Source organism: Nerophis lumbriciformis, linkage group LG01, assembly GCF_033978685.3.
Source record: "Nerophis lumbriciformis linkage group LG01, RoL_Nlum_v2.1, whole genome shotgun sequence".
Taxonomy (NCBI): Eukaryota; Metazoa; Chordata; class Actinopteri; order Syngnathiformes; family Syngnathidae; genus Nerophis; species Nerophis lumbriciformis.
This window is the reverse complement of record NC_084548.2, coordinates 31608385-31626387: the sequence shown is the minus strand read 5'-3', so window position 1 is coordinate 31626387 and position 18003 is coordinate 31608385. Positions and strand designations below refer to the sequence as shown.

Sequence of the window (18003 nt, the reverse complement as noted above, 5' to 3'; positions counted from 1 at the left end):
GTCCATTTTCCTGTGACGTCACATAGTGATGCCAACCCAAACAAACATGGCGCATAGAACAGCAAGCTATAGCGACATTAGCTCGGATTCAGACTCGGATTTCAGCGGCTTAAGCGATTCAACAGATTACGCATGTATTGAAACGGATGGTTGTAGTGTGGAGGCAGGTAGCGAAAACGAAATTGAAGAAGAAACTGAAGCTATTGAGCAATATCGGATTGAACCGTATGCAAGCGAAACCGACGAAAACGACACGACAGCCAGCGACACGGGAGAAAGCGAGGACGAATTTGGCGATCGCCTTCTAACCAACGATTGGTATGTGTTTGTTTGGCATTAAAGGAAACTAACAATTATGAACTAGGTTTACAGCATATGAAATACATTTGGCAACAACATGCACTTTGAGAGTGCAGACAGCCCAATTTTCATCAATTAATATATTCTGTAGACATACCCTCATCCGCGCTCTTTTCCTGAAAGCTGATCTGTCCAGTTTTGGAGTTGATGTCAGCAGGCCAGGGAAGCTAGGGTCGATATTCTTCTCTTGATCATCTTCGGTGGCATAAGGGACGGTGTGAGCCAAAACATCCAGGGGGTTTAGCTCGCTCGTCTGCGGGAACAAACTGCCGCCATTGCTTGCCGTGCTACCGAGGTCCTTTGTCCCTGAATTGCTCACACACTCCGGCAGATTCAATGGGGGTCTGGCGGCAGATTTCTTTGACTTTATCGTTGGAAATGCATCTGCTTTGAGTGTCGCAGGATATCCACACATTCTTGCCATCTCTGTCGTAGCATAGCTTTCGTCGGTAAAGTGTGCGGAACAAACGTCCAATTTCTTGCCACTTTCGCATCTTTGGGCCACTGGTGCAACTTGAATCTGTCCCTGTTCGTGTTGTTACACCCTCCGACAACACACCGACGAGGCATGATGTCTCCAAGGTACGGAAAACAGTCGAAAAAACGGAAAATAACAGAGCTGATTTGACTCGGTGTTTGAGAAAATGGCGGATTGCTTCCCGATGTGACGTCACGTTGGGACGTCATCGCTCCGAGAGCGAATATTAGAAAGGCGTTTAATTTGCCAAAATTCACCCATTTAGAGTTCGGAAATCGGTTAAAAAAATATATGGTCCTTTTTTTGCAACATCAAGGTATATATTGACACTTACATAGGTCTGGTGATAATGTTCCCCTTTAAATATTCCTCCCAAAGTGCCATCCATCCATCCATTTTCTACCGCTTGTCCCTTTCGGGGTCACGGGGGGTGCTGGAGCCTATCTCAGCTGCATTGAATTTAGAGCGTAAAATAAAAATGTGGTTCTAAATACGTGTAATTGATCCTGTTAAAGTTGGAAGCGGTGTCAGAAAAATATCTAAAACTGTGTCAGTCGGTAAATCTGGGAACCTAGGGAAAGTATTGCAAACAAAACTGCGGATCTGTATATATCGGAAAAAGTGTTAATGAGGGAGTGAAAATGTATCATTAAGTTGCTGGAAAGAAACAAAAGTGTTGTCTATGTGTACATGTTTAATGCTGTTGATCCCCAGACTTGACCATCTTAAAAATGGACTATCGACAAGAGAGAGCGGGAAAGCATGGTTGGCAGTGATGTGTGCAAGACTAGAAATAGTCTGTAAGCCAAAATAGCGCTTAAACCAGGGGTAGGGAACCTATTGCTCTAGAGCCAGATGTGGCTCTTTTGATGACTGCATCTGGCTCTCAGATAAATCTTAGCTGACATTACTTAACAGGATAAGTAATGAATAATTCCGCTGGTAATCAGTGTTAAAAATAACGTTCAAAATATAAAACATTCTCATGCATTTTAATCCATTCATCCGTTTTCTACCGCACCTGTTCAAGAAGTCGCATTAATGGTAAGAAGTATTTTATTTATTATTGGTTAGCTTCAGAATAACAATGTTATTCAAAAAAATTAGAGACTTTTTTATACTAGTTGTATTCAGTGTTAAACAATATTATATGGCTCTCATGGAAATACATTTTAAAATATTTGGCTTTCATGGCTCTCTCAGACAAAAAAGTTCCCGACCCCTGGCTTAAACTAAGCCCAAATTCTAGAATGAGGTTTTTACGATTGGATTTTTCATTAAAGCGGAAGTTGAAGAGTGGACAGGAGAATGAACCAGAGCCCTAAGAGATACTGGTTTAGTTAAGTTTGCCTCCATGACCAGACATAACAGAGGAGGATCAAATGCTTCATATTGCAACCAATATTTAATCATTCTAATGTTGGTGGCTCAGTAGTAAAATCTAAACTTTGGTAGTGCTAATCCTCTCGACAATTTAGGTCTCTGAAAATATTGCTTACGTAACCTGTGCATGTTTTTATTCCAAATAAGGTCTAAAATCTGACTATCTAATTTCTGAAAGAAGGACTGAGAGGGAAAAAGTGGTCTACACTGGAACAAATAGGAAAATCGTAGAAGTACATTCATTTTAACAGAGTTGACACGAGGCACTGTAGAAAAATTAGGTATAGACCAGCGATCAAAATTTCCCTGAAATCTGGAACAAAGTTGGCTTTATAAAGCTTTGCAAGCTTATGTGTTTTACCTGGACACCCAAGTATGTGAGACTTTGTAAGGAAACTTTAAAAAGGAAATTGTGCAGAGGATATTTGTTAGCAGCAGAATTTATAGGAAATATTTCACTTTTCCCCAAATTCAACTCGTAACCAGACACATGTCCAAAAGCTTGAAGAGTGTTTGAGGCAGCCGGGATCAAGGTGGAGATGTCTGAGACATATAGAAAGAGGTCACCTGCATAGAGAAAGACTTTCACCTGCACATTGTGTCCACATATGCCCGTAATAAGCGGTTTGGTACGTGGCGGTATTGACGGAGGCTCAATGGTAAGAGCAAAAAGTAAATTGCATGGGGCAGCCCTCTCGGGTGGAACAGTGAGGAGCGTAAATATTCAGATTGAATATTGTTTGTCCTGACCAAGGCTTCAGGAGATTAATAGAAGTCTAATCCATTAAATACAATTGCTACCAAAGTCGAATATACAAGGGTAGCCAACCCGTTGATCGCGATCGACAAGGGAATGGTCAATCGCGAAAATACTAACAATATTAATATTTACTATATTAATATTTAATATTAACTAACCGCCGTTTGATTGATGCTGTATATTTTTCAGCTTTTACATGTAAGGCGGGAGGACTGTAGTAGGCCTAAATATTCATTAAAAAAGACAGTGGTTTTATTTAACAAGTACATTTTAATATATTGGCCACTGAAATATTAAAGACAATGCAAAAACTTAATCAACAATGATACTCCATATACAGTACATATTTACAGACTTTTACAGCATCCACGGCAACATCTCATCGGTGTGTATTTTCAGAGCATTTATAACAATGATCAAATATTTGATTTGTGACTTCTTAGGCCAGTTGAGTTCTTAATTAGTTAAAACTTTTCAAGTGTGTTTGGGAAATGAACTGCAAACACAATGCCAGGCACAGATGTGAAGTCAAGGAAAACAACTTTACCCAATATGTCATCCAATTATACTACTGTACTGGCAGAGGTTTCCAATAGGGGAATAACATGACTTCATGTACCATTTGTTACACTATCTTGCAGCAAAGAAAACCCTGCATGTTTGAATTCACGAAGGAGGGCCCATTTGGCACATGATTGTGCTATGATAAAGAAGAAATCAATCTGTCCATACTTTGTTTGTCCGTCATTTGAAAAACAAAACTGTAAAATTGTTTCTACTATTACCTTTACCATAGTGTTTTGATGTGAGATAATTTCTCTTAACTTGTGCCCTGTGAAAGATGCTTACTGTTCCAGAATTGATGCAGTGACCAGCATGTATTTGCAATGCAGAGAGGTGAACTGTGTCCAATAGAAGTTCACTAGGTGCTCCATATAGTTTAATCCTAGACAAATATTTGTTTTCCTGACAGAAACTATCATCTTTAGTCATATGTTTGTAAAATTCAGCTATGACATTCCCTGGTTTAATAGTTTGTGAAATAACAGGAATAGACTGCACAAGTTTGACTACATTTACCATCTGCATAGGTATATTTTGAGTACCACGTATGAGCCTTAACAAATATCAATTTTTGTCTTCATCGGTGTTCCAAGTGAGATGTTTTTAGGGTCACTAAGAGGACCACCCCTATCGACAAGCTGTTTGTAAACTTCTGCATCATATATATCTTCAATGTTGTTAGCATCTGCCTTCTTTCTGCTTAATCTGAAGTTAAGCTTCTCCTGAAAACCTGGCTTGAGGAACAATGACCTTATGTGAGCCTTAATTGGAACCTCTATAAAGGATGAAGATCTTTCTTCTGACACACTGGTCCCACAAGACAGACATTTTATTTGTTTACTTTCTAATTGCCCAAAACAATTACTGCAGTATTTATGTAATAAAATAGGCGATGATGCAGAGCAGGATAAAAGAAAGTTTTTGAACTTCTGCACACTGTTTAAGCAGTCTGCATTCAGACTATCGGGACAAAGCAACTTGAACATTTTCAGCAAATCGCTTATAGGGCCTTATCAGTGACTTTATGACAGTTTTCATAAGCCCTGATGATCAGAAGGCACTCTGCCACGGTTACTGATGCATTGTCATATAATGGTTTGTCTGTTGTGTCCTTGATATTTGACTCTTCTGCACACTCCTCACTCAAACTATCTTCAAATCCTTCATTAAACATATGTCCGTCATTGTACATCCAATCCCCCATATCAGGGAGAGATTCCTCAAATGATTGAGATGGATCATACTCAGCATCGACATGTAGTTCAGTTGTTAGGCCATCAGGAGGATCTATGAGGGCTGATCTGGAAAATGGTTTTCCATTGTCTTTGATAGAGTCAAAAGTAGAAATATTTTCATGTGCTGAAATTAAAATAGAATACAAATCATTAAAGGTTTTTTATAACATTTTGTCACAAGGCAAAACGTATAACATCTCAGCATATCGCTCACATTCTTACACTCAAAAGTTTGGCATATTTTAGCAGGATATGCTTTGTGACAAAATTCACAGCAAAACATTAGTTAGACACAGAAGACGGTGGGTGTACCTGGCGGGTAGGGAGAGGTTTGATGTTCCAGAGTGGTACATCCTGCATGGACACCTGGAGGTTGGATGTGTTCTATATGAAGAGCAGTGTTTTGGGCTCCTTCTGTTCCCCTGCTGCTACCTTCTGACACAAAGAAGAGGAACCAAAAAACTCTAAAAATTAAAATAATTAAAAGAAAAGAAGAAAATTGCGAAACAAGAAGCAAGTTGACATAAATTGAACACATTATACAAATCTAGCTAATGGAATGCATTTACTTTTTTCCCACATCTTGATCGCATTGTAGTTCATGTTTACGTATCTTCTGTGTTTGTGGTAACACATAATCCCCAGTATTAAATGTAACTCATCACAATACAACACGCACTATAAAAAGAAAGTGTGGAACTTCAGTGATAAACAATGCCAATGATTAGTAAATACACAGCAGCAAACCAAACCTATGAGAAAGGATCTTGACGAGGGATGCAACATTATTGTAAATATTGCGTTATTTTGGTTTCAAAATTCTCACAATAATGCCGTGATGTGTGACGCTATCAAACGAGAACTCCCGTCAGTGTGTTTTTTTCTGACAATATTAAGTGGGCTGATCTGAGAAGTAAACTCGATCTCCCATGATAACCCGCGCAGTGTGGGACAACAAAGTTCAAACAGGGGACATTATATAGGGGCGAAAAAGAGGAACTGTGCAGGAGTGACGGGAACGTTTGTGCTTCGTAGCTCGGAGGAATTGTTGCTGTGTAATATTTCTGTGCCTATAACTGCTGTGTTAGATTAAACTAAAATATGTGTGTTACTTGAAATTCTGGATGATTTTGCACCATTCCTTTGCACTTAAAATACCTGTTTATAATAATAAATAGGACTACAACATATGAACATTATGTTTGTATTCAATTACAGTAAGTGTGTTTATCCTAAACATTCCTGCCACTTCATTTAACACACGTTGACATGTTTGTAACAATATCTTACCGTGGCTTTAACACTGTGACGATATAATACCATGACATTTTGATATTGTTACATCCCTAATCATGACTTGATGTTACCTACCAGCCTTAACTTGAGTTTGAGTTTGAGTTTGAGTTTATTTCGAACATGCAAGTATACAACATGATACATCACAATCTCCAGTTTCTCTTTTCAACATGTTCGAAAAGGAGTAGGAAGAAGCAGAGCTTATTTAATCCTACCCCTTTTCTTTTACATAACAGTTGCTAAAACTTTTGTTCACTTCCTGTTCTCAATTTATTCACAATATACTCCATAAGTAATCACAATAAAATAAGTAAATAAATAATAATTGGTGAAGTAAGTTACATTTCATATGTTGAGATAAGTAAGATTATTTTGTGAGTGAAAGAATGACAGAATGGATGAGTTAAATAAATTCAGAATGTTTATCATGGTTCTTCTTCTTTGTACTTTGTAAACACTTTAAGTTTGAAGAGTTTCTTGAAGTGGATCATATTAGTACATTGTTTGATTGCTTTGCTTAATCCATTCCATAATTTAATTCCACATACTGATATACTGAAGGTCTTAAGTGTTGTACGTGCCTACAAATGTTTTAAATTACATTTCTCCCTAAGATTAGATTTCTCCTCTTTTTTTGAGAAGAATTGTTGTATATTCTTGGGTAGCAGGTTATAGTTTGCTTTGTGTATAATTTTAGCTGTTTGCAAATTCACTATGTCGTAGAATTTCAGAATCTTTGATTCAATAAATAAAGGATTTGTGTGTTCTCTATATCCAACATTATGTATTATTCTAACTGATCTTTTTTGTAACACCGTTAATGAATGAAGTGTACTTTTGTAATTATTTCCCCATATTTCTGCACAATAACTCAGATATGGTAACACTAGTGAGCAGTAGAGAATATGAAGTGATTTTTTGTCTAGAACATGTTTTGCTTTATTCATTATTGACGTGTTTCTTGCTACTTTATGTTGTATATTTTTTACGTGAGATTTCCAGTTCAATTTATCATCAATCATTATACCTAGAAATTTGGTTTCATTTACTCTTTCAATTTCTATTCCGTCTATTTGTATTTGTGTTTGACTTTCTCTTCTACTGTTACCAAATAGCATTATTTTAGTTTTACTGAGATTCAACGATAGTCTGTTTTTGTCAAACCATCTTTTTAATTTGTTAATTTCTTCTGTTATTATTTGTAGTATCTTCTGTGTGTTCTCTCCTGAACAAAACGCTGTTGTATCATCCGCAAATAATACTAACTTTAAATCTTTTGTAACTTTACAAATGTCATTTATATATAGATTGAATAATTTAGGTCCTAATATTGATCCCTGAGGTACACCACAGGATATATTTAGCGTTGTAGAGGTGTGTTCGCCTACCTTCACGTATTGTTTCCTGTTCATTAGATAACTTCTTATCCAGTTTAAGACTAACCCTCTGATGCCATATCGTTCTAGTTTTTTGATTAAAATATTGTGATTAATTGTGTCAAATGCTTTAGTTAGATCCATAAAAACTGCTGCCGCACATTTTTTATTATCTATAGCATTGGTAATAAATGCTAAAGATGCTGAAGATGAAAGGTTCAAAGAAGATTAATTACACATGCTGAGATAACTCATATTTCAAGTTTCATTCTTCATATATGTGCTACTGTAATCAGGGTAAAAGAAAGCAATATTTCCATGCTTGTTCCTGACAAAGTGTGGACAGCTTTTTATCCATCTATCTGGTCTGTAAATCTCAATCAGAACTAATTCACATAAACAAAGAACACGCATATACATATAACTTACTTAGACATTGCTCATCAGTCTCCACATTCACATTGGTGGCTGCAGGAAGAAAAATAAAGTATCACATATTATATCTGCTGCCAGTTTAATGCACCACCACTATGCCAGTCTACTCACCAATTGTACAGTCCTTCTTGATCGTTTATTTGAGTCGACTTCTTTACCGGTTCTTCTCCATCGTTTTGCAGGTTTTCGTTTTGTCATTTTGACACTCCAATACTATGTGAATACAGACAAAGGTTGCTGGAATACACAGTGGAACTTCTTGTAAATGTAAAACTCTATATTATGTTGAAGCAGTGTATGTTCAGTAATTTATATTGTTCCACTTCCAATGTTCTCTGTACATTTCTGTCTATCATTGTTATTTCACTATGGGATGTATAAAGTGTATCTTATCACTTGCGATGCCTCGGTGGAGGTAAGTATCATAGCTTCGAGCAAGGTGGTTGCGCCGTTGAATGCGGCATTTATAGCTCTATTTTCGTAACACAGTGACGTTACATTAGTTTGATGAATAATAACTCGTGTGTGTTAGAGTAATTTAAATACCAAAACAAAAACAATAAATGGTATTACTTACTTTCAGTCGTTATTCCTTCGATGCTGAATTGTTTCCTCCAATCGATACAAGTCACATTCGCCCACTAAATGCGCATGCGTGTTTTCCAGGAAGAGCAAATATGATTGGACAGATTCATGGGGCGCCGTGCCAAATCTCGCGAGAATGTTGATGAGACAGATCCACATCTCAAAATTTAGATACAGTTGATTTTCTCCTTATATGTCCATCTGAAAATAGCCATTTTTGGCTATGTGTAACTTTCAAAGGAAGGCAATTCAGAAAATTCACGCCTTCTATCAGACAGCGGCGGACATGACGCGTTGTTTGCCATCAACGTCAGAAGAAGAAGAAGCGGGAAAACAGTAGGTGGCGTAACATTTTAACGTTGTGTGCGCCGACCTCGAACGAAAACGAGGAAGAAGAAGAAAGAGAAGAAGAAGCGGGAACGTTTTTGGAAACGACAACCGCAACGCTTGTGACAGAAGACTTGGAGAGGTAAGTATCCTAATATTTTTTAGTTGGTTAACCATGTAATGTTGTGAAGTGAAAATATTTAACTGTTGTGACAACGAGTGGTCCTTTGAGAGGTTGCAGTAACGCTAATGGCGTCTGCCCAGCAAGTAATGTCAGTATACATAATGACCTTCACAATTACATTATACAGTGCATATTAATTTGGGGGTTTGACTTTAAACATTTTTATAATACTGTTGTAGGTAAAGTAACAATTGACAAAGAAGGTCCGGGCTGCATTTTATTGGTATGGCTGGCTAGTTGTAATAAATAAGAGATGACATCCAAAAGTGTTCAATGATTAACAAATGTGCCCCGCCATTTTGAAAGCAGCAGTACATTTGCTTACTAGCTGGCAGTGGCCAGTATGTATTGTATCACGCTATTGATCATATAAACTGCATATATATTGGAAAATAAAGTAACTATGTGTGTAAAATTTGAAACATTCATTCATTTAAATGAAACTAGCATTATCAGACAGGTCTTGTTAAGACGAGTTAGACTTAGACTTCCTTTTTATTGTCATTCAAATTTGAACTTTACAGTACAAATAGGAACGAAATTGTGTTACATAAGCTAATGGTAGTGCGGGATAAAAAAGCAATAAGGTGCATATATAAATAAATAAATAGGTTATTGTACAGATAAATATATTTCACTTTTTCACATGCGTCCACGTTTATGGATGTATGTTATAGTGTCTTTTTTATTCCAGCGAGTTAATCCATTTTGGGGGGAGTTGAGGGGATAATTTCATTATGATGCGTTCAAGAGCCTTACGGCCTGAGAGAAGAAGCTGTTACAGAACCTGGAGGTTCTGCTTCGGAGGCTGCGGAACCTCTTATGAGTTACGTAATATAAGAATAATTTTCCTGTGATACATGTTTAAAAAGTTATGATTGTCTTAACCTGGTCAAAATGCACTAATTTATGGTCAACCTCTTCAATACAAAGTCATTGGGGCTCAATATTTTATTCATGACCTTTTTTGTTAAAAATGCCATAACTTTATTAATATGTACCCTATTATAAAAAGGTGCCATCAAGCCCCCTGCACCCCAAAATAGATAAGAATTAAACTGTCCGGGTTGAGTTTTTTTTTTACTATAGCCAGAACGATCAAAAACAATCATTTTGTTTACTTGTTTTTGACAGAAGTTAAATATGATTTACCCAAAAAGTTAACATCCATATGAAGTGACCCCATATATGTAAATACTTTCCATTTATATTATAGTTCCATCCATCTATCTATTTTCTACTGCTTTTCCCTTCCGTGTCGTGGGGGGTGCTGGAGCCTATCCCAACTGCGCTAGGGCGGAAGGCGGTGTACACCCTGGACAAGTCAACACAGATCGACAGACTACATTCACACACTCGCGTCAATTTAGTGTTGCCAATCAACCTATCCCCAGTTTGTGATACAAAATTTATTTTTTCATTAACAGGATGGACAAAAAGAAAATTACAACATAAGAGGTTAAGAGTTCCCACAAAGAAAATGAAGGACCTGCATAATTCTCCTCCCCCAAATGAGCAATCTGGTAAGTCTCTGTATGTGTGGCAAAGCGGACTACGGTTAAGCCAAATTGCCGTGTTACATGTAGCTAACAAACTGGAAAAAGGACTTTATTAGTTTGTTTAGTATTTAAAGAACAGCTAAGAATGCCACCTTGGGAAAGTCGCCCCAAGAAGGTTAGTAACAGTACCCTAATTGTAATGAGGCCACACACCTCTAAGACAGCGATGGGCAAGCTCACCCTACTGCATATGCTTTAACATGCATATAGGGATGGGGAGAGGGAATAATCATAACATTGTTGTCCAAATGAGGTGACAAATACCAGTCCAAATTTTTATACTCAAATAAAAAATGTTAAACACTTTCTCTTTTGCACTCTCTCTTTCAGGGTGTTTGGCCTTCGTCAGATGGGAGGACGGTTATACCGGCAAAATCTTTACTGGAGCAGACATTTTGTCAAGAGATGAAGCTCCTGTGCAGATCTTAGAACAGGAGATTCTGTTTTAGCAAAGTGGTCAGATGGTAAATTTTATAGGGCAACTGTTGAATATATTTCAAGAAAAGTGACGGGGGACTTGTAACAGGCAGCAACACTGTTGGACCACCACCACCACCCTATGGGTAAGATTGACATTTATTACCTCATGCCTATGGGGCTACAAGTTCAAAACTTTTCATCTTTATAAAATCAAATTTGGTGAATTTCCAAACCAAAAAAACAGCATTAACTGAAATATTATTTTATCTGTCATCAAATAATTGTTTCAGTAAATAGTATGTGAATGACAAATACAAATATTTAATGTATTTCATTGCCAAAACCCCAACATCTGTATCCACTTTGATTTCAGGATTAAAAGTTCTGAACTTGTGGACCCTGAAAACAATTATTTGCCATCATTTTATTACTTTTTAATCATGGTCAAAATGTTCATAGAGTGTAAATATCCACTCTACAATCTCATGTGTCAAAACTAGGGAGTAAAAAAATTAACATTTCATGTCATGGTTACAATTGTTATCACAGTATTGATAAATGTGCTCAAGAAGTACTTGAACACACACTGAAATCTTATAAACATGTTTTATTGAGGAAAACAAATAGTTACACAATATATACTTTCTTAACAGAAGAAATCTACGTTTTGAAACATTCAGTTTCACGTCAAAATATAAATTCCGCATTTTTAAAAATTAAATATAAATTAAAATATATAAAAATATAAATAAAAGTAGTGTAAGGATGGGGGTTGAAGGATGAGTGTCAAAAAACAGAGCTAACTTTGCTTTCTTATCAGCAATCGAGCATTAACTAAACACCCGTGGGTTCTCAGAGCAACACACAACACCAGAAATGTGTCCCGTTAAAACCTGTCCGATTCGGAGCTTTCAACAATAACAAAAGTTCCATGGATGAATTAAGTAAACAATATCAAAAAATAGGATCCAAACAAAATTTATGGAACGCTCGCCTCGGCCGCAGGTACTTGCTGTTGCTCTTGCCTAAACGCCGCACTGAATTTCAGGACAGGGAAACCAAAACAAGCTTGCTAGTTAGCATAATTAGCATCATCGAGCTAGCTTACTTGTTGTTGATACTGTTACGTGATTGGCTGTTGGCGTATCCCTTCCATTGCTCAGTAAATACTGTTAACTGATTGTCTGTTATAGCATGTCCCTCCTATTGCTCAGTGACACTTCCTGTTTTCTGTTTCCTGGGTTCCCAAAGCGCGAGTGACCTCATGCAGCGAATCTTGCTTGCTCAAATATTTTATCGAACGCATCTAATATTTATATCATTATGTGTCTATTGCGATATATATTTATTGTTTTATTGGCCCAGGGCTATGTAGTATTGATTCTTAAAAAAATATTTTCGGGGCTTGCGTGGGAGCACTACGTGCAGATAGAAATGTTCCTCTTTTTTGTAAATTTTCCTCTTTTGTCAAAGGGTGCTCACATGCCTGTACTTCCTGTGTGAAAGAAAGTAGTTAAGGCGGAAATCTCAATATGCCATAGTTTAAAAACATTTTTTAATCCAAATATAAGTACTGGTTTGACAGTTTATACTTAATTGTACATTTCATAAATAATCCTGAGATATATAAAGTAATAACTTCTTGGTGATAGTCAACGTTATGTATAACTTAATATTGTAAAATCTGTCATAATCTGTTGGTATTGTTGACTAAGTGAGTTGTCTATTTCCTTGCAGTCAAGAAGATTTCATCTTCAGTATTGGTCCAGTTCCTTTGTCTTTGATGTGAAATGTTTTTGTTTAGGAGTACTGTACAGAATGATTGTAGATATGGTCAATTTTGGTCATGGTACATTTATTTTCATTATTGGTACCGTCCATCATAGAGTGAGGAGAACAAATCATTTATACACTGCTGATTTTGTAGTTTGAGGTCTGTTACTTTTATTATTATTATTATTATTATTATCATTATCATTATAGGTACACTTCAATTGTAAGTGATAGAATCCAAAACAAAAATCCATAAAATCACATTGTATGAATTTTTTTTTAAAGTAATTAATGTGCATCTTTTTGCATTATATCCATATTTGATACTTCAAATATACTCCCAAAAGAGGTTTCTAGGTGATCAATTCCATGGAAAAAAAATGCAAATTACCTGAAAACATACAATGTGATTTTTTGTTTTGTTTTATATTTTGCAGTCTATTAAATAATTGTTCTCCTCACTGTACATAGACTAAGGTCCACTTTGGCCGCTGGAGGTTAAAATGTGGGTCATTTCAGTAATTTTTTTGTAGTTCAGTATTTCTCATCTCTTTTGACAGGAGAGATGCAGGCAACCCATCTGTCGAGGACACTATCTCATATCGACCGCAGGCAGAAAAATCATGGACGCCATGTGATGGATGTTGGGAGGAGTTCGAAAAAATCCTGCGAGAAAAGCAACAAATCGAAGAAGTCCTCTTGAAAATAGGCAAGTAATTAATGCTAATTTATTCATGATGTAATTATTTTGTTTACGTAAATTTGTGATTTGGCCTTGAACACATTATTTTCTCATTCGGGTATTGTTTGTGCTATTTTTTCCCTTTCTGATCCGGACCAAGTCAGAGTACTCCAAACTCTCTGCGACCTCATTAGTGACAAATACAGCGACGGCCCTCCTCAACAATCGGGCCAGCAGGAGCTCTTTCCTGAGAGCGGCGTATTCATGTCCTCGTTCCGCCTTGCTGCCATGAGTCATGCTTCAAAGCCCAATTGCATGCGTTTATTCCACGCACTTTCTGACCACTTTTTTACAGTTGAGGAGTGTCAAAATGCTGTCGCTTTTGGTCGCCCTGGAAACAAACCTGTAGGAACAGGAAAGCGCATCCTTGACCGGAAAAAAGTTGAAGAAATCCTAAGTAAGTTTTCCCAAACTGAGGGTGTTTTCAGGCCAAAATTGTGTAACAATAATTAAATAGAAGTTCAATACGAGAAAGTTTGATCCCTTATCGATTATAGCACACGAGAAGCATAACTGAATGTTACATAATTACAGTTTGTGATTGGCCAAAAAACTAGCATTGTGATAAGCAATATAGTGTTATGTCCATCAACTTGAAGTGTGGTTGTGTGTATTAATGTACTGTATGTGCAGGGTTTCCACAAGGCATGAAGTCATTAAATGGATTTTGTGTAAATTAAGGCCTTAAATGGCAATAAAAAGCATTAAAAGCGTTGTCCAGAGGCATTTAAAACATGTAATACAATTGTAGGACATGGCCGATAGTCAATATGTCAAACGGAAAAAAAATTTTTTAAATTAAAATTAACTTAAGAACCTCGAAATTTCTACATCTGTCTGTGTGTGTGTTTATTCTTTTAGCTGAAGCTGCCAAACTGCATACAAGAGGTATTGTAGGGTGGGAAACGCGACAAAAGCACTGCCTCAATACGGCACAATGAAACTGCTCTGGGGGCCTAAACTTTTCCATTCTTTGGTCACTGTAGGCGTGTAGTCCTTAACTGGGACATCATGTCAGGATAATGGGGAAGCTGAGCTTTTTTCATACACAACTCGTTTATTTCAATCACCTCCACTTCAACACATATGAGCTAACTTGGCTAACATTAGCAACTGTCGTGACGCAGGCGCCTCAAGTTATGGCTTAGGATGGACAAACAAGGCAATTTTCACAGCAGACCACAACTCTTTTATTCTCTGACATTCCCACAATAAATTAATACGAGTTCCTTCAGCTGCTGGATACTTGATACATAACTTGCTATTTACTGTAAACATTTTAAACAACAGAGAGGGTGTAAAATACAATATATTCAATATCGGCAAATTAATATAATTGACATAGCTTTTTCTTAATGCATTTTATTGGCATTTTTCCAAATACCGTTCTGTATTTTTCTAAAATGTTTAAATCGATCATCCATGTCCAAACACATGCATAATTTGCAATCCTAGTATGATGTTCATTTATTATTCTATAAAACCTTTTAACTATTTTAAAACAAATTGTAATTGTAAAATGGTATCCTACAGTTTGTGGCTATTAAAAGACATATTTTCAGAGAATAGATATATATTTACAGCATGTTTTAAACAGACACAACTAAAAAAATGGCTTATGGGTATATTATATTGATCATCTGATGCAGAATTGGATGTTTGTTTAGAGGGCTTAAGTGCAGTTCTCCTTTAAATTTTTTGATGGACGGAACCTTTTAATTGGCCATTCTACGGCCATGCACACAGTCAAAACACTATATGCTACTCCAGAAAAATAAATAAATAAAAATACATTCTCCAATTAAACAGTTTTGTAAGCCAATTCTAATACACGAGAGAGTAACAGTTAATCTAAACTTTTCAACTAATTAACTTGTCGAATGCTTACAACTGTGTGTATACAGATAATTGTAGGCTTTTGACTATATATAATAATTATATGCAGTCGCACATGGGCATTACATTTTTTTAAGTACCAAAAAAATGGCGTTAAAAAGCATTAAATTAGATTTGCATTATTATTATTATTGCATTGCATAGATTTGATACCTGTAGAAACTCGGATGTGGCAAAATTACGAATGCCTGATTATTATGTTCTTGCCTTACAGCGTATGTCCTGAGATGCGGTACCCTTCCTGATTGGGACAATATTGAGGAGGCCAAGCTCAAGCAAGCTTTGGTAAACAAATGTCGGGAAAGAGCAGGTTTTAAGTAGGCCCTTGTACCTGCCAAGTTCATTCTGGGGTAGGATGTTTCCTTTGTAAACATGTTGATATTTTGGTCTGGGGTTGCGCAGTATATATTGTATAAAAATGCCCTATGATGTAGCTTTTAGTACCACGTTATACTGTGACAATGCATATTGAGCTGTGCTGTGTCTCGCAAATTTGGCACTGATGCAACCTCACTAACAAGATAGCGGCTAATATCCCTTCACAGTACAAAGCTGTTTCCAAATAAAAAACGGAAATGACGCAGTATGTTAGTAGCTTTTGTAACCAATTTCAAAATGTTTTAATGATCATTTATGTACCAAATGTTATATTGTTATCACAGGAGGCTGTTCTATTGTTTACAACTGTGTTTCTTAATCATAGGGCTGGGGCCCACTGTTTGGCTGCGAATACCCCTCGGGGGCCGCCAATAAATATCTGTCTCTTAGCTGTGGTCCGTCCATATGGGCCGCAATGGTACTCAGTTGTAATACACTTTAGTGTAAGATGACTAATTCAGTGTTTGTATTTGAGTGGGTCCGAGACCCCTCTGTAGTGGAAAAGTTGGTCGGGCCCTGAGGTAAAAAATGTTAAGTATCCTTGGTGTTCAATGTGTGATTATTTTTTATATGTAGACCAGTTCCAAACACCACGGTTACAATTTTATAAATGTATTTCAGTTTTTGCTTGGAATATTTCCAAAATGGAAATTTAGTCATTTACTCACCCTCTTACTGAGATTAAGTCAGGTGTTTTTTTTAACTACAGTACATGGTTTGCTCAACAAGGAGTTAAAAAAAACTACACCGGACTTTTTCACAACAACAAAGTGAGTACCGGTACTTAAGGTTAAATTCATTTAGTTTTGTATTTGTTTTATTTTTTGTATATTGTTTTCTATGTTGTTTTAATTATTGTGAATGTCAATATGTACATTATGTATGTACTAATTAACTACATTTAAATTGTTGTATTTAATCTATTTTTATATCTTATATTTTGTATTTGTATATGTGTGTAGCCAAATAAAGTGATACACCGCTCAATATTTAAGTATTTTTTTAGTGTTATTTGTAATTAAGTCAGATAACGAATATTTAAATTACACTCTCAATTTGTTCTCATTATTCTCAAATTTGAGATATGATGGCTTTGTTAAGACATTTAAGAGAAATAATCAAGACACGAAAGAGACATACATAAGATCTCTTTTATTGCTCATACATCTCATTTATTTGTCTTTAATTCTCCTTCAAAATAAATGAGACATAATTGAGATCAGTGGCATACATATATGAGCTCTCCTCAGTGTATCCCACTTCTCAAATATTGCTCAAATGGTTGTCTCAACTCAACCTCCTTTGTCTCAGTGATGTCTTGTCTCTTTTTAGCTTATTTATTGCTCCTAAGGGTCCCTTAGGAGCAATAAAAGAGAAACAATTGATCACAGAATTAGACAGATATGAGAAGCTCAAAATGTTCTCAAGATACGAGATTAAGCAACAGATGAGCAAGCACATTTTTGCTATGGGACCCCACATGAAAGTAATATGTCTGGGGTACACTTATTAATGATGAAAAATTATACCTATCTGCTATAATCGGGATTAATTTTGAGTTATCTATGATCAAATTGCGATTAATCGCAATTAAATATTGTAATTGTTTGACAGCCCTAATATATACACTATATTGCCAAAAGTATTTGGCCACCCATGCAAATGATCATAATCAGGTGTCCTAATCACTTGGCCCGGCCACAGGTGTATAAAATCAAGCACTTAGACATGGAGACTGTTTCTACAAACATTTGTGAAAGAATGGGCCACTCTCAGGAGCTCAGTGACTTCCAGCATGGAACTGTCACAGGATGCCACCTGTGCAACAAATCCAGTTGTGTTATTTCCTTGATCCTAAATATTCCAAAGTCAACTGTGGGCTTTATTATAAGAAAAGTGAAGAGTTTGGGAACAAACGCAACTCAGCCAGGAAGTGGTAGGCCACGTAAAATGACAGAGAGGGGTCAGCGGATGCTGAAGCGCTTAGCGCAAAGAGGTCGACGACTTTCTGCACAGTCAGTTGCTACAGAGCTCCAAACTTCATGTGACCTTCCAATTAGCCCACGTACAGTACGCAGACAGCTTCATGGAATGGGTTTCCATGGCCGAGCAGCTGCATCTGAGCCATACATCACCAAGTCCAATGCAAAGCATTGGATGCAGTGGTGTAAAGCACGTCGCCACTGGACTCTAGAGCAGTGGAGACGCGTTCTCTGGAGTGATGAATCACACTTTTCCATCTGGCAATCAGA

General features: G+C 36.7%; 2 long non-coding RNA genes across 3 annotated transcripts; one reads left to right on the top strand and one right to left on the bottom strand.

Annotated features, from left to right (window-relative positions):
- Nucleotides 1-3311: 3311 nt before the first annotated feature.
- LOC133613374 (uncharacterized) lies at nucleotides 3312-8526 on the bottom strand. The gene is made up of 5 exons (XR_009816442.2): nucleotides 8465-8526; nucleotides 7999-8100; nucleotides 7882-7920; nucleotides 5093-5215; nucleotides 3312-4904 (listed from the first exon to the last, which is right to left on the bottom strand). It is a non-coding gene; the product is annotated as an uncharacterized lncRNA (long non-coding RNA).
- A 147-nt stretch (nucleotides 8527-8673) lies between these two features.
- Nucleotides 8674-16706, top strand: LOC133613368 (uncharacterized). Of its 2 annotated transcripts, XR_012050586.1 has the most exons (6): nucleotides 8674-8941; nucleotides 10411-10506; nucleotides 10873-11105; nucleotides 13296-13444; nucleotides 13773-13874; nucleotides 15588-16706. It is a non-coding gene; the product is annotated as an uncharacterized lncRNA (long non-coding RNA). The 2 variants fall into 2 exon arrangements; XR_009816439.1 differs by having other exon boundaries at nucleotides 13296-13874.
- Nucleotides 16707-18003: the final 1297 nt, after the last annotated feature.